This window comes from Bufo bufo, chromosome 11, assembly GCF_905171765.1.
Source record: "Bufo bufo chromosome 11, aBufBuf1.1, whole genome shotgun sequence".
In the NCBI taxonomy this organism is placed as follows: Eukaryota; Metazoa; Chordata; class Amphibia; order Anura; family Bufonidae; genus Bufo; species Bufo bufo.
Window position 1 is genome coordinate 34,630,077 of NC_053399.1, and position 9,484 is coordinate 34,639,560.

Sequence of the window (9,484 nt, forward strand, 5' to 3'; positions counted from 1 at the left end):
CATTATTTGTATCAAGTAATTACAAAGACTACTTACAAGACTTAATGACATCTTCTAATTCCCTAATTAATCATCAGGATGGTCTGTGTTTTTCCAATTAGGATTCCAGCTAAGATCTTTCACACCGCTCCTAAACCGCCCTTGTATTTCCAATGGAAAAAAAAATGGGAGTTGAAGAGAAACGTTATTCACATTATTTCAACAGAGACCTGTTATAAGGATAACAAAATAAACATTCACAAAAGGAGTGAACACCCATAATGAAGTGCTAAATCTAGGGCTCGCTGTAAATTTCTGGAGAATGTACTTATTTTACTCACTTATATAGCGCTGACATATTCTTCAGCACTTTACAGACATAATCATTGCTTGTTGTCCCCAATGGAGCTCACAATCTAAGTTCCCTATCAGTATGTGTTTGGAGTGTGGGAAGAAACCGGAGAACCCGGAGGAAACCCACGCAAACACAGGGAGAACATACAAACTCCATGCAGATGTTGTCCTTGGTCAAATTTAAACCCAGGATCCCAGCACTGCAAGGGGTCCACTGAGCCACCCTGCTGCCCACCCTTACTGAAGTAATATGTCCATTGTCCAATAAGGGTTCTTTCAACCCTACATCTAGAAATATGAAAAATTTAGCATATTTGGCTGGTATAGATAGAGGGTGCTTTGGTTGTGGCTTTTCTTGGACACAGATAAAGTTCCTCAATTTGTGTTAGTTTGTTCATCATGGAAGGTGGCCCTGCATATCTCAGCCTTCGTTTGTCTGACTGTTTCTAACCCTGTAAAGTCACAGACTCAGGGTTGGCCCACCAGAGTAGCAGAGGATCCTCTGGTGGGCCCAGGCTCCGATGCAATAGTGGGCCTCAGAAGTTCAGGAAAAAATAAAAACATTTGGAACTGCCTTTGGAGATAATCATTTACCACATGGATCAATTTCTTCGAATCAAAACCTGTTAGACATTACTGATAATATAGGGGTTGAGCCTTGAGAAGAATTTTATTTAGTGGGCCAGAGAAAGCCCAGTATGATACTGCACGGACTATCAATGTGCTCCTTTTTTGAGAAAAGATTTGGTAAAGAAAAGGTATTATGTCTCTAATGATTGAAGAGAGCTCTGCCTGTGAGAAGCTGTATACAGTATATCGGACCCTACATAAAGCTGATTATTTGTATAATAAAGAAACTCAAAGGGGTTGGATCATTGGTGGCATAACTCTAGAATGGGGCCCGCAAATTGAATGAGAGCGAGCGCACTTGGATATTTTTGAACTCCCGTAGAAGTGAATAGAAAGTGAATGGAAATTGTGCGGTCCACTCTTGTTCACTTTCGGCGGTCCCATCCTAGATATAGGTGTGGGTTCCAGAGGTGGGATCCGCACCTATCTGACATTAGTGGCATATCCTAGCGATATGCCGCCAATGTCTCAAATGAGACAACCCCTTTAAATTATTAATATAATATGATAAACTACCGTATACACCAATTGCTATAAAACAAAGATAAAGCCGCCCAGGTACAAAAACTAAATCCACAGATATTAGAATCTAACAAATGACCTCGTGCTATGAAGATTTTTTTAAACTTTCCTTAGGTCATGAAATAGTTAACCGATGTCTCCCCAATCTCTCTCATTTCTTCCATTTGGTACAGAATAACAACGAGGTCACAGGAAAATGTCAGCATGTCGAAGTCCCCGACATTTGCTGCAATGGATACTTGTTCCCACACTTACATAAATAGCTTTATCTGATGCTTGACATTGAAATACAAACAGAGCAGGGAAGCTGAGAAGATGGTGATATTCAATCACCGCAGGATGATCATTTATCTTAGTCACATCTGCATGAAGAATAGTGTACAACTTAAAGGGGTTGCCCAAACTAATTCAAAATTCTAGAATGCCCTAAAATGGCTTAAGATTCCGGTCTGCCACTGAGGACAGACATTGTCTGGAGTGGTCACATATCTGGCACGTCCCCGTAAACAGCAGGAGAGCTGGAGCAGTGCCGCAGAGAACAGAACATCAAGAGAGCTGGAGCAGTGCCGCTGTTTACAGCAGGAGAACTGGAGCAGTGCCGCTGTTTACAGCAGGAGAGCTGGAGCAGGGCCACAGAGAACAGGAGAGCTGGAGCAGGGCCGCTGTTTACAGCAGGAGAACTGGAGCAGTGCCGCAGAGAACAGCAGGAGAGCTGGAGCAGTGCAGCAGAGAACAGCAGGAGAGCTGGAGCAGGGCCACAGAGAACAGGAGAGCTGGAGCAGTGCCGCAGAGAACAGCAGGAGAGCTGGAGCAGTGCCGCAGAGAACAGGAGAGCTGGAGCAGTGCCGCAGAGAACAGGTGAGCTGGAGCAGTGCCGCAGAGAACAGCAGGAGAGCTGGAGCAGTGCAGCAGTGAACAGCAGGAGAGCTGGAGCAGTGCAGCAGAGAACAGCAGGAGAGCTGGAGCAGTGCAGCAGAGAACAGCAGGAGAGCTGGAGCAGTGCCGCAGAGAACAGCAGGAGAGCTGGAGCAGTGCCGCAGAGAACAGCAGGAGAGCTGGAGCAGTGCCGCAGAGAACAGCAGGAGAGCTGGAGCAGTGCAGCAGAGAACAGCAGGAGAGCTGGAGCAGTGCAGCAGAGAACAGCAGGAGAGCTGGAGCAGTGCAGCAGAGAACAGCAGGATAACTGGAGCAGGGCCACAGAGAACAGCAGGAGAGCTGGAGCAGTGCCGCAGAGAACAGCAGGAGAACTGGAGCAGTGCCGCAGGAGAACTGGAGCAGTGCCACAGAGAACAGCACTAGAGAAACTGGTGAATGTACCCTGTTTAGTATTTTTTCATTTTAAGCATTTTAGGGCTTGTCTGAGATTCCATGTGCAATATTGAGCAATGGCTCAAATCTTAACCCCAGTCTTAGCAGAAATCTTGATCCTATCGTCGTACAAAACGAACCATGGCTAACGTTATCACTTTATTCCAACTGGTTATTTTTATGCCACACAAAAACACAGATACCTGTCTAAATGATACCGTAATGACCTGAGGTTGGTCAAGGAAGAGAAGCAGGAGGGTGTTCCCTACCTGAACATTACTTTGACATGTGCATGTGGTTTTGAGGAAAGGCCTACTAAAGAGATGTATGGCAGCTGTGGTCAATACTGATAGAGAGAAATAGATGATAGATAGTTATTATATAGATAGATCATTATATAAGAAACAATGAAAAGTACCTTAGTCTGGGCACTGTAGATAAATATTGGATAGATAGATAGATAGATAGATATGAGATGGATAGTTCTCACTAGTAGTCGGTGTCCTCACTCTGGTGCAGCAGTGAATGGAGGGCACACCCTTTCTTCCCTCAGAGCACACCCTGGGCCTTTTGGGGCCTCCCACCTGGTGGTAGTTGGGGAACCCTTAATGGTGTACTGTTGGCAGGAGGGCAGGTACAGGGTCGCTGAAAGGATGGTGGAGTCAATGACCAAGCCTAGTTTAGTAATAGCAAAGAACATTGTCTTTACTGAGGATGATGAGAATTGCAGGTACCAGCAATAGGGACAGTTCTGAGGTATAACACAGAGCTTAATTTTTCCAATGATGGTGGTAGTACTCCCTGAAACTTTCTCTAAACACTCAGAAATTTTTCCAAATTGACCACGGGCATGAAGGTCTCTCAAAAATGTGGTAGGCACTGGAGGCTACAACCCATTCTGCATGCAGCAAAGTCCAAGGTTATCTTCACTGTACCTGTACATAAACTCATCCGGTCCTAAACAGTGTATGGATATCTTTCCTGCTTTCTTCCAGGGTTAGTCTCCCAGCACAGTTGTTTTTTCTCTGGCAGCTTCTACACCCCTCATTAATTGATTTTTCATGGAGACCGGATTCACTTCCTTCACACAGGCTTCACACCCAGACTGACTCTAACCAGACAGGAGTGTGACCAGCACATCACCCTGGCAACTACACCAAGAGGCTGTCAGATTAAAAATGTCCTTGTCTATGTTCAGTGTATGAAATAAATGCCATTAACCCTTTCAGTGATAATTACCCATTGCAGTGGTCCTCTGGGGCTCTGCAAATAGATAGATTTCCAACTGGTTGTCACCATTCCTCTTGTCAAAGGTGAATATCTCTATACAGTCAGACATTGCTAGCACTGATTGGACAGTGGCAGACTGTGCAGTGACTCACCCCCTACTGGTACCAACCAGTTGGCAATTCAGTCATAAAGTTCTAGTAGGAATAACAGAGGACCCGCACAAAGTACAGTTATAAGAAAGATGCTTCAGAATTGTCATTTCACATGGAATATAATTATTTAAAGGGGTTGTCCGGGTTCAGAGCTGAACCCGGACATACCCATAATTTCACCAAGGCTGCACCCCTGATGTTAGCATCAGGGCATTTCATTCTCCAATGCTCTCCCTTGCTCTGCGCTGGATCCCACTGGGCAAGGGCTGTCTAATATACCATAACACACTGCTGGGCAGAGGCTTCCACCCAGCAGTGTGTTCGGTGACGTCACCGGCTCTGATGGGCCGGCTTTAGCGCTGACCTAGCCGTTTTACAGCCTGGCAGCCCTAAGGAGAGCCCGGTTTGTCACCAGAACTCCAGAAAATGCCTTTGACCTGAGCAATTCAGCGCAGAGCAAAGGAGAGCATCGGAGCATGAACTGCTCCGATGCTCAAGTCAGGGGGGCTGCCTGGGTGAAAATGGAGGTATGTCCGGGTTCAGCTCTAAACCCGGACAACCCCTTTAATAAAGCAGACAGGTCCACTTTAAAGGCGTTGTCTCACTTCAGCAAATGGCATTTATCATGTAGAGAAAGTTAACACAAGGCACTTACTAATGTATTGTGATTGTCCATATTGCCTCCTATGCTGGCTTGATTCATTTTTCCATCGCATTATACGCGGCTCGTTTTCAGGGGTTATGACCACCTCTGCAGAGCAGAGTCCGGCGCTTTTTCCTCTAGTGTGCAAGCCCGACCACCCCTGCTGGATTACAGGGTGGTCTTAACTCTTGGAAACGAGCCGTGTACTATGTGATGTAAAAATGAAACAAGCCAGCAAAGGAAGCAATATGGACAATCACAATACATTAGTAAGTGCCTTGTATTAAATTTCTCTTAACATGATACATGCCATATGCTGAAGTGACACAACCCCTTCAAGGCCCTTTTATGCGAGCCGATTGGAAAGCAATTATTGGGAACAAACTGTTACATACAATTGGTAGGTCAGTGTAATATAATCACTATACATCACTGTTCATATATTAAAACAAAAACACAACAAAAATAGACCAAATTTTCTTTCCTATTAAGGCTGCAGGCCCTTAAGAAATAATTAACTGCTGAGTAATGCATTTTTTACGACATGCTGCCAATGTGTTTTACGACTCTGTACACAGCTCTCTGGGATAATAATGGTTTGGTTGTTGTGGAGGGAAGAAAAACCTCCATCATACACAGTGGGCCTGGTTGCTCCAAGCTGTTTCCTCACAAATAAGGTTACATTCTTTTAAAGGGTCATTGTACCAGGTCCGGAGCTTTCTCCTGACAAGGAGTCATTCACAACAAGCAAACTGTGTCTTACCTAAACATAATTATTCCATTTTTACACAAAGCTCCAAGTCTCCTGTTATGTTTGAAACTAAAGGCTACTTTACACGGCACGATTGTCGCCGCCGATCACCCATTAAACTTCTTCATCGGGTGAAACAATTTTTAATGCAAACACCTAAATCATCGTTCCTGGGCAGCAGATTGTGTAGTGTACGGGGACGGTAATGCCCGTCACTACAGAAGGGTCACTTGTGTGCTGTCGTCCCCCTTAATTATGGGGAAGTTGGTATAAGTCGTCTTTATAAAATGTAATGTAATGTAATGCTATGTACTTCCCTGTTACTGTGAAATGTGCATGTACAGGCCTGCTTGGGGTGTCATTCTAGCTCTTAGTCACTAGAGGGAGCTAGGGAGCCCTAGTCTATATAAGGCCCAGTCAGGGAAGGGAAAGGCAGTCTAAGGTTGATAGTCTAGTCTAACCAGAGATTAGGCTATGTCAGAGTCAAGTCCAGGCCTGAAGCCTGTGGACCAGGAGAGGGTAATGCAGTCCCTGTAACCGGGTTCCAGATCCAAGGAAAAAGTTCCCCTCCTGAATATATATATGCAGAAGCAGGAACACCACAGCTAATCAGCCTGAGGACACTGAGGGAGTTCAGAAGTTTCCAGAGTCTGTGCTGAGAGAGACAGAGGCAAGTCAAGAAAAGCAAGAGGTACTCAAGACAACAGAGGAGGTACTTGATAGAGATAAAACAAGGATATACGCCAGAGCTAGGGCATTGGACCTTGGAGAAGAGTTTCTATGTTCCAGGATCAGTCAGGAATAGAGTGCAAGCTGCCTGTACTGCAAGTCCTGTGTTTAACACTCTAAAGTCACCTTGCTATATATATATATATATATATATATTGCCTGCATCAACTGTATTGAAAATCAACTGTCTTCAAAGGAACTGCGCTTCCGTCAATGTCCCTAAATGATGACTACTAAAGTTTGAATTCTGTTTTAACATCACGTGGTTCCTCAGTTATTCCTGCTATCAGCAAACGGCGTGCCACCGTTTAATTGGCACTGGCGTCACGAACATTTCTCATCATCACCTGCCCTTGCAGAGAGTCAGCCGTCTCAGGTTAGTGTCTATTGCACTACAACACCCAGGAACATTTCTAAACCTAACTTGAGTACGCTGCACCTCTCTTTTGGCGTCACGAACAGGATACGCACGCTTTCTAGTGCAAGAAGCGTGAACTTTGTGCCTTATACAGTTGCCCTGTGACCAAAGTGACAAATTGCCTGTTTTATTAAAGTGGACTTTGTGGACTGAAAAACATACTAAAAGTGTCCCTAAAACCTCCAAAAAGCGCTGTGCAGTGTTGCGCTATCAAGAGGAAAGAAATCGCCACATCAGAGTGTGGTTTTATGGACTTTTTACCATCCTGCTTGCTGTCAGTGAATGGACAGCGTTTCTTGCTAAAAGATGGCCGCTGAGCTTGCTGAATTTACTGCTGCGTCATCTTCATCCCGAAAAAGCGGGAAAAGTTGGCGCCCTTCTGATGAAAAAGCGGGAACGAGTTCAAGGTCAGGCGCCACTGCTTATCTGGACATTTGCATGTCGGCCAGCATGGACTCCGCCTTCCCCATACTGGAATACCTGGGGGGCGGCCTCCCAGTGCAATGGGAGGATCTGGCTGATATTATTGGCGCCACCCTATCGCTCTCCAGAGAAGGATCGAGCATGTTGGAGAGTGAGCAGAGCTTTGCTGCGACGTCCGCGCCTGAAATATCAAAGATGGAAAATGATGGTGTAGAGCCTGAGGACGCTCCACCGGCCTACTCTCCGGGACCGGAGAAACCCGCCTGCCTGCCACGGGAGAAAGAACCAGAGCCCTGCTATGGCTCTTGGAGAGACTTCTTTCAGCCCTCTTTCAAGTGGTCCTCACTAATGGCAGAGATCCGGGAGGCCGCTATAAAGCGGAATACAAAGACTAAAATATATTATGAGGAACTGACCAAGACTATCCATGAACGACACACCAACACCCAACCCCGCCTGGAAAGGAGAAGGGAGTGGTGGTGTCCTTTGACAAAACCCGTGGCTACGGGTTCATCCAAGATTATCTAACTGGCAGAGACTTATATGTTAACAGAAGATCTGTCAAAAGAGACTACCTCCCTTCCTATCAGCACAGCCTCCGCGAGGGAGAGGAAGTGGAGTTCACCCCTGCCGAGAGCCTGAGAGGCCCTTATGCAACTGCTGTGACCCGTCCCAAGCGAGAACCTGAGGACTGGGAGGCAGAAGAAGACTACTCTGGCTGCGAGCGGGAACCTGAACGCTCTCCAGAGCCGGCCCATCACGCCTTCCAAGAGCGGGGCTCCTTCATTGGGCCTAATGTCTTCTGGCAGCCAACCGTGTTGGAAAAATGGGTGAGCCCCTATCCTTCCCCCGAGCTGCCTCGTCGGGAGAAGACCGTACAGGACATGGAGAATTTAAAAGGACTTCGGGTTACCTTGGAGAATATCCGGAAGGGTAGGAGACCCGATGCGCCACCGGAATCTGCAAAGGCCGCGTCCGAGCCATCGTTGACTGTACCTGCGCGGCGGCGCGCCAGCAGAGGACGGCGATTCCGACACAGAGAGCATTGGTGACCAGATCGTCCGGCTGGAGGAAAAGTTGCGGGAGCTGCGCAAGATTGCCACGGCCAGGATCCGGACGCCGCCTAAGGAGGATGAGATAAGGGTGCCTGTCACCACCCGTAGACCACCTTCTGTCACCCCCGCTCCGTTGCGGCCCCAAAGAGGACCCGCTATTGCTGTGAACTGCTGCACAGAGCCCACCGGACCGCTTGCGGCGGCGGTACCCAATGCAGCACAACCCACAACCATTGTGCCGGGACCGGTACGGTCCACAAGAGGGTCTACCCCTAGGCCCATGGGGCCAATACCTATTAGGGGCCCCTTTACCTTGCAGCTGCCCCCTGACACCGTTATGTGGGCACATCCTCCTGTAGAGGACTACTACAGGCCGTACTTGCCAGCAGAGCCGGGTAATTATGACATGCCACTGTGAATCAGCCTGCTAGGCCTTTGATTTATTTTGTTAGAAAAGAATGATGTTGTTAACCCTTCCAGGACAGGAGTCCTATGTTTTCTGGTCCTTTGTTGCTGCTGCCAGTTTATCCACGGCTCAGTGGTAGGTGTTAACCACTGAAGTATTAAAGTCAACGAAGCCAAGTTTGTTTCCAGGACCTCCTGCCTGCTTTTGCTATTTTCCACCACGTTGTGCCTGTTCCGTTGTTGCACCTTTTACCCTTACCCCCCTTTTCAGGTTGATCAGGGGTATTACAGCACTTGTTTTCTATTATACAATTTTATTGTGCAACTTGATACTAAGGAACCGTGCCCAGAGATAGACTCAAAAGAACCTGAGCCTCTGAGACTTTTGCTCTTTTAAAAGGAAATGTGCCCAGAGATGGACTCCACCGCATGAGAGCCTCTGTGATTTATAGGAAAATAACCTGGGTACGGACTCATATTTGTTCTTTGAGCCTCCAAGAACTTTTATACTGTTTTACCGTTTCTTGCTGTTCTAATATGGACTTATTCATTGTCATGGACTATCCTGGTATTAATGTCACGCTGTGCCAGGTCAGCGCCCCAGTTCCATTCACTATCCTGAGAGAAGAGAACGACGCCCCTTGTCATCACCCTTCACCTTTGCCAATTGGACCTGATATGAATGTAAATGCAGATGAACGACATATATGTATGCCTGCATGTGTCTTTTTCTGTTTCAGGTAAAGATTCCAGTTGGGCGGGTCCTGATGGAGTACGAGGTCGTACTCAGCTTAAAGCAGTGGGGTATGTAGTGTACGGGGACGGTAATGCCCGTCACTACAGAAGGGTCACTTGTGTGCTGTCGATCCCTTAATTATGGGGAAG

General features: G+C 46.9%; 1 long non-coding RNA gene across 1 annotated transcript; it reads left to right on the forward strand.

The window, feature by feature from the left end:
- The first annotated feature begins 401 nt into the window (after positions 1–401).
- LOC120982381 lies at positions 402–8,753 on the forward strand. The gene is made up of 3 exons (XR_005774886.1): positions 402–542; positions 1,858–1,861; positions 8,740–8,753. It is a non-coding gene; the product is annotated as an uncharacterized LOC120982381 (long non-coding RNA).
- Positions 8,754–9,484: the final 731 nt, after the last annotated feature.